Source organism: Carcharhinus amblyrhynchos, chromosome 20 (assembly GCF_965287045.1).
Source record: "Carcharhinus amblyrhynchos chromosome 20, sCarAmb.v2.hapA, whole genome shotgun sequence".
Classification (NCBI taxonomy): domain Eukaryota; kingdom Metazoa; phylum Chordata; class Chondrichthyes; order Carcharhiniformes; family Carcharhinidae; genus Carcharhinus; species Carcharhinus amblyrhynchos.
In genome coordinates, this window is record NC_137343.1 from 1817028 (window position 1) to 1842826 (window position 25799).

Genomic DNA, 25799 nt, shown 5'->3' on the forward strand with positions numbered 1-25799 from the left:
GTTCAAAGCCTCCCTGTACGTGGATGACGTGGCTATCTTCTGCTTGGACCCCTCGTCTGTTCGCAGGCTCCTCCAGGTCTGCGAGCAGTTCGAGCTAGCCTTGGGGGCCAAAGTCAACCAGACTAAGAGCGAGGCCATGTTCTTTGGGAACTGGGCTGACAAATCCTTTGTCCCCTTCACCGTCAGGGCAGATTTCCTGAAGGTGCTGGGGATATGGTTTGGAGCGGCAGGGGCATGCGCCAAAAACTGGGACGAGCGCATCGCGAAAGCCAGGCAGAAACTGGGCTTGTGGGAGCAACGGTCCCTCTCCATGACAGGAAAAAACCTGGTGATCCGATGCGAGGTGCTGTCCATGTTGTTGTACGTGGCGCAGGTGTGGCCTATCCCCAAATCCTGCACTGCAGCAGTGACGCAGGCCATCTTCAAGTTTATCTGGAGACCAAAGATGGATCGCGTCCGGAGGGAAGCGATACACAAATCTCCAGAGGACAGAGGGAAAAACGTTCCCAACGCCGCCCTCATCTTGATGGCCACCTTTGTGTGCGGCTGCATCAAGCTGTGCGTAGATCCTCGGCACACTAACAGCAAGTGCCACTACTTTTTGAGGTTCTACCTGTCCCGAGTATTGCGAAGGATGGATCTGACCACACTGTCTCGGAACGCTCCGAGTAGTTCGACCGTACTGCAGCACCTGTCCTTCGTGGAGAAATTTTCCCGGAAACAGACCTTTGACCACATGGCGATTATGCAGTGGTCAGCGCGTAACATCCTTGGGGCCCTGAGAGAAAAGGAGACGGCGGATCCTGTCGGATGATTCCCTGAGCAGACTGTCAGTGTCATCTGGCAGAACGCCTCATCACCAGAACTGACAAACAAGCACCAAGATCTGGCTTGGCTGGTGGTGAGAAGGGCACTCCCCGTCAAATCCTTTATGCACGCTCGAGGTCTCAACAGCACCGCACGCTGCCCTCGAAGCGGGGCTGATTAGACGGTCGCACACCTCATTGTGGAATGTGCCTTTGCAAAGAAGGTCTGGAGTGAGATGCAGTGGTATTTGTCGAGGTTCGTCCCGAGCAGCTCGGTGACACAGGACTCTGTGCTCTACGGGCTGTTTCCAGGGACACACACCAAGACAAATATCAACTGCTGCTGGAAGATCATCAACTCGGTGAAGGACGCACTTTGGTCTGCCTGAAACTTGCTGATCTTCCAGCTGAAAGAACTGTCCTGACCGAGTGTCGCAGACTGGCACATTCCAAGGTCCAGGACTACGTGCTGAGGGACGCGCTGAAGCTTGGAGCGGCCGCCACAAAGGCACAATGGGGAAAGGCCACACTGTAAGGCCTTTTAATGGAGGCAGACCAAGGGCCTGGGAACGGCAGAATACCCTCGACCTGCGTAACTGTGTGCCAACCTGAGCAACAACGGCACACAGTAATTTTTTGAGGCATGTATCTAGTTTTAATCATTGTAATTTGTACAGATCTGTAAAACTGTCTTGATTCTGCACTGTTTGCAGTTCAAAGCCCTGTACATTTGCAATAGTTTATTTGAGATTTTTATGAATAAAGTATATTTTTGGAAAAAAAAATTAGCTTAACCTTTACCAATTGAAATACTTAAATATGACAAGATAACCTATCTATGTTAATTACAATTCGATAGACTTTACCTCCTCTTGAAGATCAGTTAGCAAACCCCCAGGCTTACACGTTTGTACTTGTTAGCAGTTCCGGCCTTTGAACACTTCTGGAGAGAGAGAACGATAGAGGAGTGAATTTTCTAGTCCCACCCGGCATAAGAATCGTAGCAGGTGAGGGGTGGACCACGCAAGGGTATGGTGACCTTGGGTGGGATATTTCAGTTTTGGGGTGAATGCTGGAAAATGCTACCCAAAGAGACACCTGTCTCTTAACCCCAAACAGTTGCCTCCAGAGAGAAATAAACAGAAAGACACCTCTTGTTGCTTTCAGGACCAGGCAGAAACTTTTAAAAGAGAACTGTATGTTTTCCCGACAAGCTTAACACCGCCCATTCACATGACTCTGCCTCTGTCAATCAACCTAATTGAAACCTAACTCTGAAACCCCAGGGGAAAAACCAAAATAATCAAAAATTAAAAACACATCCCTAGCTAAAATCAGTCATTAGCCTGCATTCCCAGTTACCTAGTGCAGATAAACTGGTACCTTGTAAACCAGGGTTGAATTCCAAACATACCCCTTTCAAGAATCATGATATGAAAACATTTCTTAAGGCACACAATCATCACAGTCCCAGTGACTGGTGGAATGTATCAAACAGCATGCCCCTTCACCTGTTCACAACAGGCAAAATACAGACTGTATCCACAAAATTCAAAACAGTGTCCAACATTTGAAGTAATTTTTAAAGTTTATTTATTAGTGTCACAAGTAGGCTTACATTAATACCGCAATGAAGTTACTGTGAAAATCCCCTAGTTGCCATGCTAGAGCACCAGTTTAGGTACACTGAGGGAGAATTTAGCATAGCCAACGGACTGAACCAGCATATCTTTGGAGTGAGGAGAAACCGGAGCACCTGGAGGAAACCCACGCAGACACAGGGAGAAGGTGCCGACTCCACACAGTCACCCAGGCTGGAAATTGAACCTTGGTCCCTGGCACAGAGGCAGCAGTGATAACCGTTTAATTTGGTCCTGCAGTTTGATAATGCTTGCATATTGTTTCCCAGGGAAGGTAAACAATCGTAGACCTTGAGTTAATTTATGCATGTCACACACAGTGTTGTCTATATATATCAGATGACATAATTCAACCAATTTATAAATCAAACTGATGAGCAACCCATAATATCCAGAACTCGTAGTGTGCTTGCAGCTGTGCCCTGGAACCTTCTCACTGATTACTGATATTATTAATCCCAATTACTATAACAAGGTCACACCCTTCTTGACTTTTTGTCTTTTGATTGGTCAGAACGTTGAACTATTTGGTGAGTCAGTTAATTGCTGATTGTTTGGGTGTCAAGTAGTGGTAACTGATCACATTTGAGTTTGTTGTTCTGTCTGTTGACGCCCACATAATTATAGACTCATTTTAACAAAATGCATGATTACTTTGCTGTGGAAGTGAATGTGGCAACTTGTGGTATATAAACACATTATATAGAGTGAGCTTCAGAATATAAATGATGTCAGGTAAGGACTTTAACTAGGCTGACTGATTGTGAACTCCTTGCTATACCCACTTGGAACATTCATTTTGAATTTCAGTTGTTATATCCTAGTTCTGCAACTTGTACCAAATAGCAAATGGTATTGATGTGAAGCAAGTAGTTGAGTGGGCAGCAAGATGGTACAGTTGGTATCAATGGGTGCTATTCTGATTGGCGGTTGGTGACTAGTAGAGTGCTGCAGGGATCAGTGCTGGGGCCTCAGCTATTTACCATTTATATAGATGATCTGGAGGAGGGGGCTGAGTGTAGGGTGACAAAATTTGCTGACGACACAAAGATAAGTGGAAAAGCAAATTGTGCAGAGGGTGTGGAAAGTCTGCAGAGGGATCTAGATAGGCTGAGCGAGTGGGCGAGGACCTGGCAGAAGGAGTACAATGTTAGCAAGTGTGAGGTTATCCACTTTGGCAGGAATAATAGTAGGAGGGATTACTATTTAAAGGGCGAAAAGCTGCAGCATGCTACGGTGCAGAGGCGCCTGGGGGTCCTTGTGCATGAGTCGCAAAAACCCAGTCTGCAGGTGCAGCAGGTGATCAAGAAGGCGAATGGAATGTTGGCCTTTATAGCGAGGGGGATAGAATATCAAAGCAGGGAGGTCTTGCTGTGACTATACAGGGCACTGGTGAGGCCGCAGCTGGAGTACTGTGTGCAGTTTTGGTCGCTGCACTTGCGCAAGGATATTTTGGCCTTGGAGGGAGTGCAGAGGAGGTTCACTAGGCTGATACCGGAGATGAGGGGGTTGGACTATGAAGAGAGACTAAATAGACTGGGTCTGTACTCGTTGGAGTTTAGAAGGATGAGGGGGGATCTTATAGAGATGTATAAGATAATGAAGGGGATGGATCAGATAGAGGTAGAGAGATTCTTCCCGCTTAGAAAGGATAGCAGGACTAGAGGGCACAGCCTCAAGATAAGTGGGGGGGGACAGTTTAAATTGGAGTTGAGGAGGAACTTCTTCACTCAAAGGGTGGTGAATCTCTGGAATTCTCTGCCCGTTGAAGTGGTGGAGGCTACCTCGCTAAATATATTTAAGTCGCGGATAGATAGGTTTTTGACAGACAAGGGAATTGAGGGTTACGAGGAGAAAGCGGTAAAGTGGAACTGGACCATTTCAGATCAGTCATAATCTTATTGAATGGTGGGGCAGGCTCGAAGGGCTAGATGGCCTACTCCTGCTCCTATTTCTTATGTTCTTATTAACTTGGTAAAAACAAAAGGGCAGAATAATTTATAAAAGGTGAGTGTTTATGTTCAGTGAAATAGGTGTGCTCTTGCAAACAATGCAGAAAGTTAGCATGCAGGTGACATTTGGAAGACAAATGGTATATTGACCTTTAAGATATTTTTATTAGTGTCAAAAGTAGGCTTGCATTAACACTGCAATGAAGTTACTGTGAAAATCCTCCAGTTGCCACACTTTGGCACCTGATCGGGTGCATTGAGGGATAACAGCATGGCCAGTGCACCAAACCACATCTTTTGGACTGTGGGAGGAAACTGAAGCACCCGAAGGAAACCCATGACAACATGAGGAGAACGTGCAAAGTTGAGTGTGCCCTATTGAAGCTAGCTGATGCTTGTGATCCAAAATCCTTGAAAATGGAACTTAAAAGCAATTACTATCAAAAAGAAAAGTAGTGGAGTCAATATTGGGACTAAAAATCAATAATTTTATTTCAGTTCGTGGAAAGTGAGAATTGGTAGCATTTATTGCCCATCCCTAATCATCCTTGAGAAGGCAATGATGAGCTGCCTGTACTGCTGCCAGTTCCAAGACTTTGATCCAGTGACAGCAAAGAAACAGGGATAGTTCCAAGTCAGGTTGGAAAGTTCTGGGATAGAAGTTACCTGGCTGGGAAAGTAAAAAGGAAGCTACCCATCGGAAGCACCTGTGAACTGTTGAGATAAGAACTGTAATTCTGTGGAGAGTGTGCTACATGAAAATAAGTCTTTTATTTCTATAGATTAAAGTACAGAGTTGCCTATGGGGAAAAAAACAGCATTTTGCCAGTAGTATTTTTAATAATCCATTACAATAAAACTTTGAAAATGTGAAATCTTAAAATTTTCAGTTAACTTATAAAGAGAAATTTGATCTTCCAGTTGTTGGTGTTGAGAGATGGTAACAGTACGCTGTTAAAAAGCTAGCTACACCTCGTTCAGCAAGTTGCAGCATTTTCTTTGCTTTTTACAGCAAGATAAAAAAATAGACATTCTCATCTGTTCAATTGATTTCCAACTGACAGATTTTTGGTTCCTCAACAGCACACCATCTGGAGAAGAATCATTGATAGCATCTACTGGATTTTTGTGCTTACCTATCTATGTATGGACTCCAGGAGTTGCTGTCGATTCCAGGGTTGTAATTATAGTTTTGCCATAATTACTAGCGTAAAATCCAGGCCATAACAACCATGTTTGGGGACAATGAAAAACTAGATGAGAAAGTAAGTTGTGATGAAAAGATATGGAGGGTTTTGACCAGTCGGGTGAAGTTGGTAGGTAGAATATAAAGTGGGAAAGTATGAAATGTTGACGTTGCAAGGAAGTGTGGAAAGGTAAAATGTTTTTTGAAAAGTGAGAGACTAATAAAGGCTGGGTTTCGGAGGGATTTGGATGTCCTTGAACACTAATCACGGAAGGTGAAACTGCAGCTCCAGTAAATAATTAGGAAAACAAACGGCATGTTGGCTTTTTGCAAGGGGTTGAAGTACACAAAATTACCTTCTGTTAATTTAACAAAATCCAGTCTAATTAGTCAAATGTATTTAGCCTTTAACAAATCTATGCTGACTTTCATTAGTTATCCTTATTTTTACTAATGTTAGTTAATTTTATCCTGGATATCTGTCTCTGCAAGTTCTTCCATCACCAACATTGACTGTCCTGTAGTTGCTGAGTTTTATCCCTCCTTTTTAACAATCATGATGAACATATTAAACAGTTAACTTAGTTTGACTAATGGTATGCTTTAGTTGCAGTAGTTGAAGGTCAAATGGGCAGGTTTGGTTCTATCTACAGTAAAATTATAGATAAACAGTGTTTGCTGTAAAATTACAACATCACGTGCCTGAATATTTGGTTGATCTTCCCATTCTTATTAAGGAAACATTTATTAACAAAACACACCGAGTGTAATTCTTGAATAATGAGTACTTCTAGTTCAGGCTAATTTGGATATTCTGAGTTTTTAGAGTCTTGATTGTTCTAAAACAATTTGAATATTCTTTCGACTGAAGGCACAGAGTGATCTCCCTTCAGGCTTTTCTCTTTGTTGCTTTGTGACTGGATGCTGGGTTGTTCTAACCTGAGTCATCACTTTGTTAATCTGCAGAGGAATTTTTTTCTTTCTCTACTTTTGACTAGAAAATCATTTCACCTTGCTTTCACCCATGATGGTCTCACTGGCTGTTACTCAGGGTGGTGAGGGTGAACTTGGATCCTTGTGCTATAAATGGCGAAGTACCACATCACGACTGCTTTAGTGGGTCTCAATCTGCATTCAGATACTACATATCATAAAACAGATGCTGGCAATCTGAAATGAAAACAGTAAAAGCTGGAAACATTTAGCAGGTCAGGCAGCATTTATTTCAAACAGCTTATGTTTCAGATTGTTGACCTTCCATCAGACCTGAAAGAAATGAGAGATTTAATAGTTTAGAAGCAAGTACGGCCACAAGAAAAGAGGGGCAGAGCAACAAACAAAGGAGGAGTAGAACTTAGTCCCCTCAGAAAAGCAAATTACTGCTGATTCTGGAATCAGAAACAAAAAGAGAGAATGCTTTAAAATCTCAGCAAGCATGACCGCATCGGTGGAGAGAGAATAGAGCCAATATTTTGAGTTCAGATGACACTTCGATCATGGCTGTTCTTCTGCCTTCCCACCCATTTCCTATGCTCCGTTTGGGAGACCAAAATCTGTGCTGGGATGGAAAGCAGGAGTCATTAAATGACAGAAGAGATAATAGTGCATGGGGCTGGTCGTGAGACAGAGACAAGAAATGGGTCTTGAGGAGGCCTAAATGGGAATAGCAGAATCATTGCCAACACCTGCTGTCCAAAAACATAGAATCAATGGTTATGATGTGCACTTTGCCTCATTTCGAAATAATCATTGGTATTATGTTTGTATCTATGTAGGAGCTTTTATCTAACGCTACACTTTTATCACAGACAGCTATCTATCTTATGCTAACCATTTGGCAGGAGCATAGGAATCCACAAAAAAAGTGCGATACTTGGTCATTGTAGCAACTATTTTTATAGTTTAATAAATTCTTCACACCTCCGTGGGAAAACCAAGCTATGCAGATTTGTCCAATGTGTTAATCCTCTGTATTACTGACTTAAAAGCTCTCCCGATTTCAGGCTAAATCAAATCTTCAAGCAACTTCAGTCAGCTCTTTGCACCTTGTTAAATTGTAATTACCTTGGTGATTGGGATTTGCAGCATTAGTATTGATTCAGATACAACTGTAAAATATTACAGGAGGCAGTTAAAAAGTGAAGATTTCAGGCATTCTGTGCCAAGCTTGATTTTTGAAAGGTCTACATATGAAGTGTTTCCTCTGTCTCTCAAGATATCTTGCCAAATTAATCAACATATTGTAAATGAATTCTGTGCATCAATATTTGCAAATGCAGTTTTGACAAAGGGTCATCTGGCCTCAACGGCAGCTCTTTTCTCTCCTCCTAGATGCTGCCAGACCTGCTGAGATTTTCCAGCATTTTCTGTTTTGGTTTGCAACTACAGTGTTGTTTATTTATTTGCTTTTTGCAACTTGGTTGATTGATTCCTTTTGCATTGTGCAAGTAACTGAAGGGTTTATTATTGCCTAAAACTTGTGGATCTAAAAGAAAAATCCACGAGTTTCCAGTTAGTTTAGACTGTGCAACACTAATTGTGTACTTAGTTGAGTCTATGCTGGGGCAGCACAGTGGTTAGTACTGCTGCCTCACAGAGCCAGGGGCCCGGGTTTGATTCCAACCTTGGGTGACTCTGTGTGGAGTCTGCATGTTCTCCCCATGTATGTGTGGGTTTCCTCCCACAGTCCAAAGATGTGCAGATTAGGTGGAATGGCCATGCTGAATTGCCGCAAGATGTGGAGGCTAGTAGGACTAGTGGGGTAAATGCATGGATTTACGGGGTGGATCTGGGAGTGTACCTGGGTAGAAACTCTTTCAGAGAGTCGATACAGACTTGATGGGCCAGTGATCTTCTATACTGTAGGCATTCTGTGATCTCCTAGTTATACCACGTAGTTAATTTGTGATAAGTTGCATGAATTTTATGTTGTCAGTATTTGGATCATCGTAACAGACACTTCTGTCCAAACTGGCGTTTTATTGTTTGTGTATAATTTGGCATTAATTGATCTGTAAATCATATTTTTATTTTTATTTTTCTCTCCCAAGATTTTTATTTGCAAGCTGCCAGGAAATGCTTTGCAATTTTAAAGGAAGTGTAGCACAGTGGTTAGCACTGCTGCCTCACGTGCCAGGAACCTGGGTTCAATTTTGGTATTGGATCACTATTTGTGTGGAGTTTGCACATTCTCCTTGTGTCTGTGTGGATCTCTTCTGGGTGCTCCGATTTCCTCCCACAGTCCAAAGATGTGCAGGTTAGGTTGATTGGTCATGCCAGACTACTCCTCAGTGTCGCAAGATGTGTAGGTTAGGGGATTAGCGGGATAAATATGTGGGGTTACAGGAAAGGTCCTGTGTGGGGTCCTCTGTCAGAGAGTCAGATGATCTGATGGACCAAGTGGCCCCTTTCTGCACTGTAGGGATTCTATGGTGATTCTAAGCATGCCTGTTGGTACTGGATGAAAATCCTACAAATTGCGCTCAAATTCCAGCTGGATATTGTTGGGCTAGCATCAGAAGAATAACAATGGAAGCTTCTGGATTGTTGTAACAAAAAACCTTTAATATCCAGCAAATCAATTCAATACATTGCCAGTTTGAAGGAGTTGTTGGCAGCATACTTTTCTGGAATCTAAACTGTTCTGTGCAGTATGGCATGTCTTTTCCTGTTTTATGTTTGAAGCTATATCTACTGAAGGTTAACATTCTGAACCTGAAGTGACAAGCAATCACACTGCTGCCTGTGAGTGGAGAAATGAATGTCACTTGTTTAAAATATGACCTTAGCAGAGCAGCAAGGAAGAGCAGAGAGATCAATTTTGCGTGGGTGTTTGGGTTTTCATCTCATTGCCTTCATGGCCATGGAGCGAGAAGAAAGCTAGTTGCTCCATATTCAAGAAAGAGCATTTTACTGGCTCTGAGAGGTAGCAGATGACTTCTCAAGTATGGTACTCGTTCTAATATATTATTCCTTATGGTTAAAGCAGGGCTTAGATAGAGGATGTCAACCTATGACAGAACATTTGTGATTGTCATCAGCAGCCCCTGTATTTGTGTTTATAATGATGTGGAGATGCCGGCGTTGGACTGGGATAAACACAGTAAGAAGTCTGACAACACCAGGTTTAAGTCCAACCGATTTATTTGATAGTAAACTCACAAGCTTTCGAAGTTCGCTGATGAGGTTTAACCGAGGCGCGATTATTGCTTATTGAAAACTTTTCCCAATACCCCTCTTCGTCAGGTGAATGACCTGACGAATTCACCTGATGAAGAGGGGAACCTCGAAAGCTTGTGAGTTTACTATCAAATAAATCGGTTGGACTTAAACCTGGTGTTGTCAGACTTCTTTTTGTGTTTATTAGCAATCACTACTCAATGTTGGGCTTGTGTGGTAGGTTTCTGTATATAGAAGCAGTTAATCTAAGTTTAGTTCATGTCCTATTCCTTTCCTCCTTTTTGTCCTTGAGTCCTAGCAACCTAGATAACAGAGTATGATGAGACAAAGTAATTTGTTTACTCTGAGGTTTCTGATATGTTTATATCTGCTCCCTCCATCCAGTTGGGTCTTTTTCTCTCACATTAGTATATGGTCCCAGGGCGATTTGCTTATAGAACATAGAACACTACAGCACAGACAGGCCCTTCGGCCCACTAGCTGCGCCGATTATATCCCAACCTACCAGGCCTATCTATAACCCTCAATCCCATTAAATCTGCCAGTACACTATTTCACTGGTTATCCTGTGCATGCAGGCTCAAGCTCTGAAAAGATCTGACTATATTAATTCCATTTTCCAGTGCTTGACCCATAGCCCTGGATGTTATGGCAGTGCAAGTGAATATCTAAATACTTCTTCAATAGTACGAGCGTTGCTGAATCAAGCACCTTTGAGGCAGAGTGTTCCAGATTCCCACCACTCTAAGTGAAAAGTTTATTTTCAGTACATCTTCTGGCCTTCTACCTCTTACCTTAAATTGATGCCCCCTGGTTACTGACTCCCCCCTCCCCCAGTGGAAAATGTCCCTTTCTCTCCACCCTATTTATGCCCTTCATAATCTTTCCTAGGTGTATCTGCAAGTGGGAATGGATGAGAATTCACAACCATTCTTAACGATTATCACCCAAAAAGGATTGTTTTGTTACAAGCGACCACCCTTTGGAATTACCTTGTCTCCGACTGTTTTCCAGAGGGCAATAACCAAATTCTAAGTAATCTTCAGGGACTGCAGTGTCACTTAGATGACATATTAATCACAGGTGCCACTGACAAGGAGCATTTACGTAATTTGGGTAGGAGGTGATGGAAGCGGATATGATAGTGAGTTTTAAGGGGTGTCTTGACAAATAGATGAATAGGATGGGAATAGGTGGATATGGTTCTCGGAAGTGTAGTGGGTTTTAGTTCAGTTGGGCAGCATGGTGCAGGCTTGGAAGGCTGAAAGCCTGTTCCTATGCTGTAATTTTCTTTGTTTTTTCTTTGCAATCTGGAGGAGACACACTGCAAGAATATGGCCTCCAAATAAGGAGAGGCAAATGCGAATTTTTCAACGACTCAGTAGAGTGATTGGGCCACGTCATCGATGGTGGGAGTTTGCATAGAATGCCAAAGAAACTGCAAGCTATTATGAAGGCACCCAGATCGGGGAATATGTCCCAGTTGAGGTCCTTTCTGGGATTGATCAATTATTATTGCAAATTTGTGCTGGATTAGGTGATGTTATTGAAGTCTGTGCGTTGATTACTAATGAAATATCAGATGTGGCAGTGGATGCCGGAATGTGGGAAGGCCTACCAACTGGCAAAGGATGCATTAAAGGCATCTGGGGTTTTGTGACACTTCAACCCAAAGTTAGCTATTCAGCTGGCATATAACCTGTCGTCATATGGGATGGGAGCAGTTCTCACCGGCGTGATGGACAATGGGGAAGGTAGACCCATCACTTTCACATTGCATCACTCTCTCAGGCAGAGGGAAATTATGCCCAAATAAAGAAGGAAGCACTGAGTATCATTTTTCCTCTGGTGACGTTTCACCAATTCCTGTATGGCCAGAAATTTGTCCATTTGACAGATCATAGATCACTCAGAATTTTGGGTCTCTAATCAGGTGTTCCATCAATGACGGCCATGAGACAGCAAAGGTGGGCCTTGATCTTGTCAGGACATTTGTATGAGATCCGTTATTGCCAGCCAGACCAACACATTATTGAGACTGCCCTCGCCAAGGAAGGGAGGATTCCAAGGAAACAGTGAAGAGAATGCATCTTTTTGCAAGAACATAAAGTTCCGACGACAGCCGCAAGAGAAGATCCCATCGTCCAGAGGGGGGCTGACTTATCAGGAGGAGGACCCAGAGTTGAGGCTTTGTTAGAATTAACAGTGAGAAATGTCGGTACTGAATGGCTGCTTGTTGTGGGATACGCAGGTCGTCATCCCATCTGCATTGAGGAACTAGGTTCTGGAGCAGCTACACCAAGTGCACCCAGGGATGATATGAATGAAAGAGGTGGCCAAGCATTGATGCTAACACACAAGAGAAAGCAGGAGCACATGTAGCATGCTCCCAAATTCGAAAAGCACCACTAGCAGAAGAACCGAGGGAACACGTCCATATTGATTTCGCTGGGCCAGTGAAAAACTGCATGTTACTAGTGGCTGCGGACGCAGCCTCTGTGGCCAGAGGTGATGTGCATAAAAGCAACTAGCATAGAAGTGACCCTGGACAGGCTTAATGACATGTTCACAAGGTTTGGTTACCTGAGGAAGTGGTAAGTGATAATGGGCTGTTGTTTGTTTGTGCCACAGGAATTTAAACAGTATGTAGAACTGCATGGCATGCGACATAAAATCTGCACCATATCATCTGGCACTGAATGATCCAGCGGAGTGGTTTGTGCAGTTGGTAAAATACTCCTTGGAGGGGTCAAAGGGGGAAGAGTTGTTGAGGCAAAGAGAACCAATTTTTAAATATGTATCGAGAAACGCCGCAAGTAACGGCAAAATGCACCCCCGGTGACATTGATGATGGGAACACAGTTACATACAATGTTCAATTTACTGAGGCTGGAAGAGACCAGGCGAGTGGTGGAGAGAGGTCAAGAGAGGCAGATGGATTGGTGAGTCCAACATGCAAAACTGAGAACCTTTCAAAAGGACAAAGTAGTTCCAGTGAGGAGCCACATGCCGGCGAGGAAGTGGATTCCGGCAGTAATACCAGCCAAGACTGGAACCCTGTCCTACACTGTGGAGATACAAGACGAGTTGCTTTGGCATAGACATGCACACCAACTACAGGCGGCACCATATCAAGGAGTGGAAACACCGATTGCGGAGATAGAGACGGTTTAGCCACAACTGGCAGAGGTTCCTGAGAAAGGGAGCAGGGGACCCAGAGCTACACCTTTGGCTGATGAGCCGGGAACACCGGAAGTAGTGACTGATATTGTGTGTATGGAAAAATCATTGGAGCCACGACCACGGGAGAGGGATTGAAGGCCAGTTCCAGCTCTCAGGAAAGAACATCGTCGACCATCAGTCTCTGGACAGATTGATTGTGTCTATATAATGTCAAATGAATATTGTTACTGTCTGTAATGTGTAAGTAGTTACTTGTTATTTCTGGATGGGGATTGCTATTTAGGAGGGAGGGGTGTTATGTATATGGGGCAGGGCCAGGTGACCCACCTGAGATAACGCCCCTAAAGTCACTCGAGGGCTAGAGTGCAACAATTACAGTTCATTAATAAACCCTGTTGTTTCTGTGGCTTGCCTGTCTGTGTGACTTCTATGCAGCTACCTCCCCGGTAGTCTCAGACTTAACAAATAATAACATATAACTCACCATTTATTGTCTTACAACATGCTACTGTGCAGAGGGACCTGGGGGTCCTTGTACATGATTTACAACAACTCCATCTGCAGGTGCAGCAGGTGAAGGCAAATGGAATGTTGGCCTTTATCGCCGGGGGATGGAGTATAAAAGCAGGGAGGTCTTGCTACAATTGTACAAGGTACTGGTGAGGCCACAACTAGAGTATTGTGTGCAATTTTGGTCCCCTTATTTGCAAAATGATATATTGGCCTTGGAGGGAGTGCAGAGAAGGTTCACCAGGTTGATACCGGAGATGAGGGGGTTAGCTTATGATGAGAGATTGAGTAGATTGGGCCTGTACTCATTGGAGTTTAGAAGGCTGAGGGGTGATCTTATAGAGACATATAATGAAGGGGGGGCTAGATAGGGTAGAGGCAGAGAGATTCTTTCCACTTAGAAAGGAAACAAGAGCTAGAGGACACAGCCTCAAAATAAGGGGGAGTCAGTTTAGAACAGAGCTGAGGAGGAACTCCTTCTCAGAGGGTCGTGAATCTCTGGAATTCTCTGCCCATTGAAGCGGTGGAGGCTACCTTGTTGAATATGTTTAAGTCACAGGTAGATTTCCGATCGATAAGGGAATTAAAGGTTATGGGGAGCAGGCGGGTAAAAAGTTAGAATTTTTAAAATACCATTTTGGATTTTTGGTTTGCAAATAACGGAAGATAATAGATGCATAATAAATACAGTTAGTCATTAAAGTGGCTACATCTTTTTGTTTAATTGCTCTGAGAAAAGGATTGGTTATCCGGTACTGTGTTTCTTTGGAATCTAATTGTGGTATGACTCATCACTGCTTTCCAGCCCAATGAGGACATTCTGAATTTACTGAACTGAATTAAAGAAAAATAATAGTGTTTATGAAGCACCTTTTACAATCTCAAATATCTTAAAGAACTTTATAGCTAAAGGAGTATGTTATCGTTTAGTTGTTGTAGGTCATAAAATGATAGAATGTTTGGCGACGTGCATACTTCCATGCACACAAGTCTCTGGAAAAACCAAAGTGTATAGCCAACTGCTGAAAAAGATGGTGCAATTTTGATTCTGCTGACTGGCTCGTTAGACCATATCTGGGGCAATTAAGTTTCCCCTACATTAGTGTAGGGCAGGGGTCACACATAGACCAAGCAGCAAGTTTCCTTCCTGAAAACACATTACTTAATAAGCTGAACAGACTAGGTCATTAATATAGATAAGCAGTGGTACCAATATTAACATCTGAGGAAGCCTCTATACAAATATCTACCGTCATTCCTAAAAAGGAATGGATCATCATGTCTTTGTATGCTGTCACTTGGTCAATTTTGGATCTGTCCCTTTTCATTCCATAGCCTTCAACTTTGCTGAGAAGCCTGTTATGTGGGACTACTTCAGATGCCTTTTGGAAAGCATATTCCCTTTAAAAGGACATTCTCGTGCTGGAAAGAATTGAGGGGAGTGGTGGGCATAATTCTAGGAAGTAAAACTAGCAGGATTTTACTTTTGGGCTCCCTATTTAAGAAAGGATATAAATGCGTTTGAAGTTGTTCAGAGAAGTTTGTTAGACGGAAGTGTTATCTTATGAGGAAAGGTTGGACAGGCTGGACCTATGTCCATTGGTGTTTAGAAGGTTGAAAAATGTTCTTATTGAAGCATATAAGATTGTGAGGGGACTTAATAGGGTGGATGTTGAAAGAATGTTTTCCCCTGTGGGAGAGACTAAGCTAGGGGACACAGCTTAATAATAAAGAGCATTCCATTTAAGACAGATGAGAAATTTTTTTCTCTGAGGGTCATGAATCTTTGGAATGCACTGAATGCAGGGTTATTGCACATTTTAAGGTGAAGGTCGATGGATCCATGACTAACAAGGTGTGGAAAGGTAGGTTTTGTGAAATGTGGAGTTAAGGCCCCAGTCATAAGAACATAAGAAATAGGAGCAGGAGTAGGCCATCTAGCCCTTCGAGCCTGCCCCGCCATTCAATAAGATCATGGCTGATCTGTCGTGGCTCAGTTCCACAATCCCGCCCTCTCCCCATAACCCTTAATCCCCTCTCTTATCAAAAACCCATCAACCCGCGTCTTAAAAATATTTAGCGAGGCAGCCTCCACCACTTCAACGGGCAGAGAATTCCTGAGATTCACCACCCTTTGAGTGAAGAAGTTCCTCCTCGACTCCATTCTAAACTGCCCCCCCCCCCTTTATCTTGAGGCTGTGCCCCTTAGTCCTATTATCCTTTCTGAGCGAGAAGAGTCTCTCCACCTCTATCCTATCCATCCCGTTCATCATCTTATACGTCTCAATGAGATCTCCCCTCATTCTTCTAAACTCTAACAAGTGCAAGCCTAGTTTATTCAGCCTCTCCTCATAGCTCAACCCCGTCAATTCCGGCATCAGCCTAGTAAACCTCCTCTGCACTCCCTCCAAGGCCAAAATATCCTTGCGTAAGTATGGCACCCAAAACTGCACACAGTACTCCAGCTGCGGCCTCACCAATGCCCTATACAACCGCAGCAAGACCTCCCTACTTTTATATTCAATCCCCCTCGCTATGAAGGCCAGCATCCCATTCGCCTTCCTGATCACCTGCAAGCTGGGTTTTTGCGACTCATGCACAAGGACCCCGAGGTCCCTCTGCACCGTCGCCTGCTGCAGTTTTTCGCCACGTAAGTGATAATCCTTCCTACCATTATTCCTACCAAAGTGAACCACCTCGCACTTGCCAACATTAAATTCCATTTGCCATTTCCTGGCCCATTCGCCCAGCCTATCTAGATCCTTCTGTAGACTCTCCACACCCTCCGCACAATTTGCCTTTCCTCCAATCAGTCATGAACTTATTTAAATGGCTGAGCAGGCTTGAAGGGAAGTGGGGAGGGCAGAAAATGATCAGAGGCCCACAATCATTATGGTGGGAGGTGAGGGGAGTACTCCACTGCAGTCGGAAGCCATTTGATAAATTGAGATCACTGTGATTTTTACAAGTGCCTCAAAATTTTGCAAGCAGTGCACAAGTGACTTTGGAAGTGGCATGGGCATTCCGTTAAGTCGTTCATGGATACTTTTTCATTTAATTGCAAAGAAGGACAATGGCAATTGTTTGTTTTGGCTTGAGGCCTCTTGAGCAGTTGGAAGAACTGGGTGGCATTTCTACAACCATGTAAAGTTACTTGGGCCAAATGCAGGCAATTGGGATTAGCTTACAGGTTTTAAAAAGAAGGGTGGCATGGACAAGTTGGGCTGAAGGGCCTGTTTCCCTATTGAAAACCTCTATGACTATGACTCGATGACATTGCCCAGATTATGTGGGGATCATGCAATCTGAAGGTGTTTCTTCCAGTGAGGAGGTGAACCTGAGAGGGAGGGAGGTGGACAAATGGAGATGGACATCAGCCACCTCCTAGCCATCTACAGGGGCAACTGGTGGTGGAGAAGCTGTAGATGAGACCTAGAGCAGAGACTGATGTGGAAACCCAGTACTCGGTCGCCAGGTTGTACAGACTATAGATGAGCTACCTTGAGATGTTGTGTTAGTAGTTTCTACCTTCTGCAGAGGCCATGGCTGATTTGTGCATATTGATGGTGGAGGAGGTGAGTCCCAGTTGTATTGATGGGCATTTGACACCAGTGGTTCTCAAGGTCATCTTGGCTCAGAAATTTACATTTGGAACTCATTCCTAAGGAGATGTGGTCTCCTTTATATCAGAGAGTCCAAATGTAGACTGGGTGATCGCTTTGCTGAGCACTTTCGGTCTGTGTGCAATCAGGACCCTGACCTTATGGTTGTTTGCCATTTTAACACACAATCCTGCTCCTGTGCCCACATGTCTGCCTTTGCCCTACTGCAATGTTCCATTGAAGCTCAACACAAACTAGAGGAACAACATCTCATCTTCTGGCTAGGCTCTTTACAGCCTTTCTGTTTTAACATTGATTTCAGCAACTTCAGATGATTAGCTTTACCCTACCTTGACCCCTTTGTTTTAATTTCATTTAATTTTTAACTGTTCTCTACCTTTTCCTTCTCTATTGTCATTCTTCATTTTTCTTTTCTCTGACCCTTTTTTTTTCCTCCTATTTTATCCCCCTTTCCTTACCTTTTCTCCCCCTTTATTTCCCCCTTTTCTCCATTTTATCTCTCTCCCACCCATTCTCCGACTGACCGACGACCCCCCCCCCCGTCTGTCACACTTTACCCTGTGATTTCGGCTTCTCTACCTTTTGGCCATTCACACCTTCTATTTTCTGTACGATCTACCATTAGTAGCCTTTTCCCCTGTTTTCTGTGACTATGACTCATCTTCCTTTCCCTCAAACTGCAGTATCAGTAACTCCCACTTCCTCTGCCTTTTAGCTTTGTCAAACAGCCATCTGGACTCGAAGCATCAGCTCTTTTCTCTCCTTACAGATGCTGCCAGACCTGCTGAGATTTTACAGCATTTTCTCTTTTGAATAAAAAAACATTTATGTAGGGATTAGATAAGTTGCCAACAATTTTTTGCAATTGAACTTTATTTTAAATTACTATTTTTGCCACAATTAATACTTGTTATAAATTACAATTGTTGGTCACAGCCGCAATGTTCAACAAAGCTGTTGGCTCCCTCGTAAAAGATGCTATCCTCTTGGCGTTTCTCTCGTTGAAAACAGAAAATTAGGTAAAATAACCAATGATAGCTATTTTAGCTTGCATTTTCAGCACCCTTCTTTTACTGTTTTAGTCATAGCTGTCAGACTGAAATATTCATACACTCTTTTGTGACTTATCAACATCATTCCACAAAAGTTTTTGCATTATTCATTGTAGCCATAAATACTTAATATGTTTTAATAATAGATTCTTTGTGTGAATTGCAAAATATTGTTCATCTGGGATCTTTTTCTGTGCATTTCATAGGATGTGGGCATCGTTGGTAAGGTCATTATTTATTGCCCATCCTTAATTGCTTTTGAGAAAGCAGTGGTGAGGCCCCTTGAATTCAACTGAGTAGCTTTCAAAGTAATTTCAGAGAGTAGATAAGATTTAACCACTTTGTTGTGAGTTTGGAGTCACATATATAAGGCAAACTAAGAAAAGACTGGGCATATCCTTTCCTAAGGACATGTGTGAACCAGATGAGTTTTCACAATTATCTGGTAGTTTCATGATTTTCATTGCTGAAACAAGGCTTTATATGTGTGTGTGGAATTTTAATTCATGGCTCTGATTCATTAATATATGATGTAGAGATACTGGCATTGGACTGGGGCAGGCACAGTAAGAAGCCTCACAACATCAAGTTATTTGGTTTATTTGGTAGCACAAGCTTTTGGAGCACTGCTCCTTCATCAGGTGAATAGAGGGTTGAGTTCACAAACAGGGCATATATAGACACGGACTGAGTCCTCAGCATACTTGGTTGTAATACACACACTGTTCCTTCATCAAAATTGTTAATGCAGATTGTAAATAATTGAGGCCCAGTATCATTCCACGAGTTACAATTGTCAACTTGAAAATGACCCATCTATTCCCATTAGCCACAGCTTGATATGGCTCCTGCTAGACATAGACTGGGTCTGTACTCGTTGGAGTTTAGAAGGATGAGGGGGGATCTTATAGAGACGTATAAGATAATGAAGGGGATGGATCGGGTAGAGGTAGATAGATTCTTCCCGCTTAGAAAGGACAGCAGGACTAGAGGGCACAGCCTCAAGATAAGCGGGGGACAGTTTAGAACGGAGTTGAGGAGGAACTTCTTCACTCAAAGGGTGGTGAATCTCTGGAATTCTCTGCCCGTTGAAGTGGTGGAGGCTACCTCGCTAAATATAAGTCACGGGTAGATACGTTTTTGACAGACAAGGGATTTAAGGGTTATGGGGAGAAAGTGGGAAAGTGGGACTGATCCACTTCAGATCAGCCATGATCTTATTGAATGGTGGGGCAGGCTCGAAGGGCTAGATGGCCTTCTCCTGCTCCTATTTCTTACGTTCTTATGCTTTGCCTAAGACCGCAAGAAACTACAAAAGGGTTGTGAATGTAGCCCAGTCCATCACACAAACCAGCCTCTCATCCATTGACTCTGTCTACACTTCCCGCTACCTTTGGCAAAGCAGCCAGCATAATTAAAGACCCGTACACTCTAGACAGTCTCTCTTCCTTTTCCATGATTCGGTTAGATCATGGTTGATCAACACCTTGAATACATTTACCTACCTTTTATTACATATTCTTTGATTATACATATCTGGCTTTAAAACAAAACGTACAGGAGTAGAAGATGGCCATTTAGCCAGGACTGTCTCAATAATATGCCTCAGTATTAAGTGTCTTTTTACTTTTTGCAAACCATTCCTCAGTCAGTACAGACATACAATTGATTTTTGGTTCCTTCCTCCAGGGCACTAATTGAGATGGCCTGTGGTAACTAATTTACCAAATTGTGCTTCAAGGACTTGTATACAAAAAAATCAATCTCTCTCTCTCTCTGTTCTGATGGCAGTTGGTTTTGTGGGAAATCAAGTGCAACATTACATGGTTCTGCTACAATTCCGATATTAAACCTCAGGATTTCAGCACATGAAGCTTTACTGTGCTTGTTACAAATTCACTGATTGCTATTTTTAAAATATTTTATTTTAAAATAAGTAACTCAACACCTTAGCTAAATTAACAATGGGAATGTCAGACAAATGCTTCAGCATTAATTTGCTAATATCACAGTGCCATTACTGGACCAGTATTTCTTTCTTTTATTTCCAATGTTTAAAGGTTCTTGCGTTCACATAATTTCATGGGCATTGCTCACTGCAGTAGCTCAAACAATTTTGTTTGCGTGGAATGGATCATTAAGTGAATGATTGCTTCGATTTCTGGAAAGTCTGTTTCTTGCTAGAATAACATGACAGTCTGATTGTTACTAATTCTTCCGTGTTCAGTACTTGCAGTGATGTTTGGATCAAACTGCTGACAGTTTGGCCTTTTGGAATGCTGGCCTTTATAGGAGGGAGATAGAATATAAAAGTAGGAAGGTCTTGCTACAACTGTACAGGGTACTGGTGAGGCCGCAGCTGGAGTACTGTGTGCAGTTTTGGTCACCGCACTTGCGCAAGGATATTTTGGCCTTGGGCGAGTGCAGACGAGGTTCACTAGGCTGATACCGGAGATGAGGGGGTTGGGCTATGAAGAGAGACTAAATAGACTGGGTCTGTACTTGTTGGAGTTTAGAAGGATGAGGGGGGACCTTATCGAGACGTATAAGGTAATGAAGGGGATGGATAGGGTAGAGGTAGAGAGATTCTTCCCGCTTAGAAAGGATAGCAGGACGAGAGGACACAGCCTCAAGATAAGGGGGGGGGGGTGCAGTTTAGATTGGAGTTGAGGAGGAACTTCTTCACTCAAAGGGTAGTGAATCTCTGCCCATTGAAGTGGTGGAGGCTGCCTTGCTAAATATATTGAAGTCATGGGTAGATAGGTTTTTGATAGACAGGGTTATGAGGAGAAAGCGGGAAAGTGGAACTGAGGCTCGAAGGGCTAGATGGCCTACTCCTGCTCCTATTTCTCATGTTCTTATGACAGCTGACAACGAAATCTGCCAACGAGTAAGGAAGTTGAGGAAAAAAAGTGAATTTACTTTCAGATTGACTTATCCCAGTAAATTCTAAATTATTCACAGTACACTATTTTTAAGAAGCATCATCATTAAACTCCTTAGAACAAAAATATTCAACATTATTGAAACATTGTGGTATGAGGCATGTAACTTGCACTTTGAAAGCCATTTTAGTTGCGGTTGACTTTAGTTCAGATACTACTGAATCATTCCTTGAAACCTGGGAGAAAATAACATCACTTTGGTTTCAATTATAAATTTAAAATACTATAGTCCCGAAGGACAAAGTGCAGCATTGTGACACTGTGGTTAGCACTACTGGTCCACAGTGCCGGGGATTCCAGCCTTGTGTGACTGTGTGATGTTTTCACATTCTCCCCTGTTGCCTGTGTGGGTTTCCCACAGTCCAAAGATGTGCAGGTTAGGTGGATTAGCTATAGTAAATGCCAGGTGGTGTTGGGATAGCTGGAGGGGTGGGCCTGGGTAAGGTGCTCTTTTGGAGAGTTGATGGAGACTCTGGGCTAATGGCCTCTTTCTAGACTATAGGGTTCTGTGGTCCTATGGACATAGGAGTAGGAGGAGACCATTTTGCTCCTCAAGATTGTCCTTTAATTCAGTAAGATCATAGGTGATCTGTGACCTAACAGTAACTGTGTCCCATATCCCTTGAGACTTTAGCTCTACAAAAGTTTGTCAACGTAAGATTTAAAAATAACTTCTGATCTTGCCATTTGCAGCAGGTAGCTCCAAACAACTTTTCCATGTCCAGCTTCACTCCTCCAAGGCCTGACTCTAATTTTTAGACTATATCCTCTGGTTCTATGTTCTGTAAACAGCAAACAGTATCTACCTTCTATATTTGTTCCCCTTAACATCTCCGAAACTTCGATCAAATCATCCTCAATCTTGTAAACTCCCAGAAATACAGCCCTAGTTTGTGAGGAAATTCTACAACAGCTGAAAATCTTTAGTTCAAAGCTCTCCTCATGCACCAGGACGTACTCTCTTCCAGCTTCTTCCATCGGGAAAAAGATACAAAAGTCTGAGGACATGTACCAACCGACTCAAAAACAGCTTCTTCCCTGCTGACATCAGACTTTTGAATGGACTTAGTTTGCATTAAGTTGATTTTTCTCAACGCCCAGCTGTGACTGTAACACTACATTCTGCACTCTCCTTTCCTTCTCTACGAACAGTATGTAAAGCTTGCAAGAAACAATATTTTTCACTGTTTGATTTATTATTATTGTCACATATGTTAACGTACAGTGAAAGGTATTGTTTCTTGCACGCTGTACAGACAAAGCATACCGTTCATAGAGAAGGAAACAAGTGAGTGCAGAATGTAGTGTTACAGTCATAGCTAAGGTGTAGAGAAAGTTCAACTTAATGCAGGATAAGTCCATCAAAAGTCTGACAGCAGCAGGGAAGAAGCTGTTCTTGAGTTGGTTGGTACGTGACCTCAGACTTTTCTATCTTTTTCTGGATAGAAGAACGTGAAAAGAGAGAATGTCTGGGGTGGATGGCGTCCTTAATTATACTGGCTGCGGGAAGTGTAGACAGAGTCAATGGATGGGAGGCTGGTTTGCGTGATGGATTGAGCTACATTCCTGACCTTTTGTAGTTCCTTGCGGTCTTGGGCAGAGCAGGAGCCCATACCAAACTGTGATACGACCAGAAAGAATGCTTTCTATGGTGCTTCTGTAAATGTTGGTGGGAGTTGTAGCTAACTTGTCAAATTTCCTTAGTCTTCTGAGAAAGCAGAGGCGTTGATGGGCTTTCTTAACTGTAGTGTTGGCACGAAGGGACAAGGACAGGTTGTTGGTGATCTGGACACCTAAAAACTTGAAGCTCTCGACCCTTTCTACTTTGTCCTCATTGATGACGACAGGACATGTTCTCCTCTATGCCTTCTGAAGTTGATGACGATCTCTTTCGTTTTGTTGACATTGTGGGAGAGATTATTGCTGCTGCACCAATTCACCAGATTCTCTATCTCATTCCTCTACTCTGTCTCATCATTGTTTGAGATCTGACTCACTATGGTGAAAATCGAGTTGAAGAGGATAGTAATGCAGGTATTAGTATACTAATTATAATAATTATAAGTAATAATGTATACTAATACAAATGACAACAATAAATCAAATCAATTCAAATAAAAGCAAAATACTGCAGATGCTGGAATCTGAAACCAGAAGAAAAAATGTGGAAAATCTCTGCAGGTCTGGCGGCATCTGTAAGGAGAGAAAAGAGCTGACGTCTCGAGTCCAGATGATCCTTTGTCAAAGTTGGACAAAGGGTCATCTGGCCTCAACATAAGTTTCAACATCAACTTGTCCATGACGCCCTTTTGTTTTTAAAACCCCTAAGCTAATTCCAGTTGCCTGCATTTGACCCATATCCCTCTATACCATTGTACCCATGTAACTATCTAAATGCTTTTTAAAAGATAAAATTACATCCGCCTCTACTACTACCTCTGGCAGCTTGTTCCAGACACTCACCATCCTCTGTGTGAAAAAATTGCCCCTCTGGACACTTTTTTTTCTCTCCCCTCTCACTTTAAACCTATGCCCTCTAGTTTTAGACTCTCCTACCTTTGGGAAAAGATATTGTCTATCTACCTTGTTTATGCCCCTCATTATTTTTATAGATCTCTAAAAGGTCACCCCTCAGCCCCCTGCATTCCAGAGGAAAAAGTCCCAGTCTATTCAGCCTCTCCTTATAACTCAATCCATCAAGTCCCAGTAGCATCCTAGTAAATCTTTTCTGAACTCTTTCTAGTTTAATAATATCCTTTCTATAATAGGGTGAGCAGAATTGCGCACTGTATTTCAATTCTGGCCTCACCAATGTCTTGTACAACTTCAACAAGACATCCCAACTCCTATATTCAATGTTCTGACCGATGGAACCGAGCATGCTGAATGCCTTCTTCACCACTCTGTCCACCTGTGACTCCACTTTCAAGGAGCTATGAACATGTACCCCAAGATCTCATGGTTCTGTAACTCTCCCCAGTGCCCTATCACTAAGTGAGTAAGTCCTGCCCTTGTTCAATCTACCAAAATGCATTACCTCGTTTTTGCCTAAATTAAACTCCATCTGCCATTCGTTAACCCACTGGCCCAATTGATCAAGATCCTGTTACAATTGGAGATAACTTTCTTCACTGTCCACTATGCCACCAATCTTGGTGTCATCTGCAAACTTACTAACCATGCTTCTGATATTCTCATCCAAATCATTAATATAAATGACAAATAACAGTGGGCCCAGCACTGATCTCTGAGGCACACCGCTGGTCACAGGCCTCCGGTTTGAAAAACAGCTCTCTACAACCACCTGACAGAAGCCAGTTTTGTATCCATTTAGATACCTCACCCTGGATCCTGTGAGATTTAACCTTATGCAGCAACCTACCATGCAGTACCTTGTCAAAACCCTTGCTCAAGACTCTGGAGGAGAGGGGCATGGCAAGGCAGTGGCTTGGAAATGCCCCTGGCACTGCCCCTTGGCACAGGTTTGCATCATGCCAATCTGTGATGATGGGGGTGGTGGGAGGGAAACAGGGGCCAATGATCAGTGATGTGGGGTAGAAAAGCACTGACTCTGATCGTGAGCGGGGAGGGCACTAACCCCGAGACTTTTCGGGGCGGAGGGGGGCTGGTTTGCTCAGATTGTGATTGGTGTGCCCTTTTTAAAGATGGCTCCCTGATCTCTGAGCAGTGAGTATTTCTTGAGAGAGTCGGAAACATCACCTTTTTGGTAAGAATTACCAAATGAAATGTTGATCAAATTGGTATTCCTCAATGTTCAAACTGAGAGAGAAAAGTAGTATTTGTTTAATTGTATATATTCCCTATAGTAAAAGTAAGCAACAGTAACCATGATATGTGTTTATTTCCTCAGATACTTACTATGTATGTGAGGCAGCTGTTGTGACGTTGACAAGTCAGTGATGCTTTTCTGACTTCCTCTTTGTATTTGAAACTGAGTGGAAGCTGCGTACAACCAGGGGAAGTAGCTGTACTCCAAAGATCCACAATTTTCACTGTCAACTTGATAGATATCTTGCGGCAGTGGGAAGTGAATGATCACACCACAGAGGTACACAAGATTTGTAAGTTCAGATTTCTCTTATGTATGAAACTATTATCTTCTGCCATTTGTTAGTCGTTGTTCAGAGTTGTAGTAATTCATTGTTGTAGACAACAGGCTAGAGATAGGATAGTGAGAGAGCTTGATAAGGTCCAGTGGCTTATAGATGCAGACAGGAATTGTATTCTGATTTAAGGTTTTTCTCTCGTTCCTGTCGTGGAATTTCATTTGTACAGTTGAATTAGGCTGCTTGTGTAAAACAATAATGCTTTTAGATAAACATTGAATGTTAAGTCAAAATTAGTATTTTGCTGACCTAAAATTTTTTGCAATCTTTATAATTGTTGCATAGAACTTTGTGTTCAGCCTTGGATGTTACAAGTGCTTGGGACAAGAATTAGTGCTTGGCTGAAGTAAATACTAATACTTAAGTGGTGGATGAATCAAAGTAGTTTTATTCAACAGTATTTTATATTTATATAGCACCTTCAATGTAATGAAATCTTCCAAGATGCTTCACAATCAATTAAATCAATCCATTTCTTCCCCTCAAAGCTAACTATCTCTAACTGCCAAATATCAATTTAAATATTGATGAGATCAAAGTGTCTGAAATCCAGAGCATAATAATTAGTATCCATGAATAGAAAATACAGGTTAGCA

At 42.7% G+C, this 25799-nt stretch overlaps 1 protein-coding gene and 1 non-coding gene across 6 annotated transcripts in view; both read left to right on the forward strand.

The window, feature by feature from the left end:
- The window catches only part of pitpnm2 (phosphatidylinositol transfer protein, membrane-associated 2), a 496848-nt gene that overhangs the window by 68394 nt on the left and 402655 nt on the right, over positions 1-25799 (forward strand). For 4 of the 5 annotated variants that reach the window (XM_080207949.1, XM_080207957.1, XM_080207956.1 and 1 more), the window contains exon 2: positions 24948-25158. The exons of the other annotated variant lie outside the window; for it this stretch is intronic. The gene's annotated coding sequence lies outside the window, so the exon portion shown is untranslated. The remainder of the gene's footprint in view (positions 1-24947; positions 25159-25799) is intronic. 5 annotated transcript variants of the gene reach the window in all.
- LOC145356232 (U4 spliceosomal RNA) lies at positions 9740-9886 on the forward strand. Its single transcript, XR_013889098.1, has one exon. It is a non-coding gene; the product is annotated as a U4 spliceosomal RNA (small nuclear RNA).